Source organism: Mus pahari, chromosome X (genome assembly GCF_900095145.1).
Source record: "Mus pahari chromosome X, PAHARI_EIJ_v1.1, whole genome shotgun sequence".
Taxonomy (NCBI): domain Eukaryota; kingdom Metazoa; phylum Chordata; class Mammalia; order Rodentia; family Muridae; genus Mus; species Mus pahari.
Window position 1 is genome coordinate 144,766,017 of NC_034613.1, and position 1,866 is coordinate 144,767,882.

A 1,866-nucleotide genomic window follows, 5' to 3' on the forward strand; every position below is an offset into this window, starting at 1 on the left:
ATATATATATATATATATATATATATATATATATATATATAGATATAGATATAGATATAGAGATATAGATATATAGATATATATATTAATGAAACAGTATAGAATATATATGAAACAGAACAGTATACTGGCTGAGTAATGAAATTTCCATGCCTATAGTCTACTTTTTACTAAAGAGAAAACTGAGAGCCAGAAAAAATTAGTCTCTTATCAACAGCTAGAGATAGGAACAGCTGAAGCTTGTCTAGTGATCACTGGGTGAGTCTGGCACTACAGTAATACCCACAGAGTCACTGTGGGCTAAGCCCTGTGAGAGACATGGGTCAAAAGAGCTGACAAAGAGTTCCTACCGAGGGAATGTGCCTGGAACAAAGCAAACTTATTTCCATTCCTGGAACAGAGCCCGGAATACAGGTCATATGGATAACAGGTTGGTGAGATCATTTCCAGTGCTTTTTGTGACCACGTTTTCTTTCCCAGAATTATATTAACACCATCCACTCAAAGAACTAGAATTCCCTTTCAATCTTGTAGTAACAAAGCACACCAAGACAATAGAAGATTTTTTTTAAGATGAAAAAAGAAGAAAAAAGAATGCAGCAGGGTTTCATTTGTGTAAGTATCCTAACATTAGCTCTGATTTTCCTCTTACCAGATGACAGAATGATTTTCATACTCTGACATCATTAGAAATGTAGCAACTGATCTTGGTGCCAAATTACAACCAAGAGACAAAAATGCACATAGAAGCACATTTATATTTTGCTTTAAATCAACATCAACTAAAAGTTATTGTATTTTAAAATGTTCATTTAAGTGGTGAAATGACTTTCTGATGAACTAAAAGTAGAATCACCACCCCCCAAAAAGTTTTTTTTTTCCTGAAAAGCTCACAATAAAATGGAGAAGAGGAATTGAATGTAGAAGGTTCTTTATAAGCTACAAGGAAAGCACCCAGGAAGCTCACTGAAGAGCAGGGTGTAAAGAGAAGCCGCAGGCAGGCATCAACTTTCCAAACAGACTAAACTCTAGAAGTGTCTCTAAGAAAAAAACAAAACAACAACAACAACCCCAAAACAGAAGTTTCTTGTACAATGGTAGAATTTGCTGGAGGCAGAAGGAAGAAGAGGATCATGAGTTTGAGGTCACCCTGCATTACACATTTAGTAAGAAAGAAAGAGGGAAGGAAGGAAAAAGAAAGAAAGAAAGGAAAGGAAAGGAAAAGAAAAGAAAGGAAAAGAAAGGAAAGGAAAGGAAAAGAAAGGAAAAGAAAGGAAAAGAAAGGAAAAGAAAGGAAAAGAAAGGAAAAGAGAAAAGTTATTTCAGAGTGTAAAAGCAAAGAGGTGGACACTTAAGGGATTATCTGAAAGCTGGGGGGGATTGGAGGGACCCATTTCAAGAAATACTAAGCCTCTCAGTCACATTTAGCAGAGTTTATGTGACAAGGGTAGGAGGCCACAGAATGTTAAGTGAGGTTAGACAATTTTGAGTTTGAACACCATACTGAAGGCAGTACGAAGGTATCAGTGTGAATCATAGAAGGATTGTCAGACAGTGGGGTGAAAAGTAAGGTGGCAATACAGAAGGACTGGGGACTTAGACAACCCTTAGAAAATTCTTGTAATGGTCAAACTAAGGAAAGGAAAATCCTTTCCTAAGACAATTTTCCAAGAAAGCAAGCAAATGTATTGAGTTTACTGATAATCTTTATCCTAGATTTAGGATTTTGGTTGAAGACTGTTACAAAGGGCATCCAGCAAAGCTAAGATCCATCCAACCTTTCTTTCTTTCTTTCTTTCTTTCTTACTTTCTTTCTTTCTTTCTTTCTTTCTTTCTTTCTTTCTTTCTTTCTTTCTTTCTTTCTTT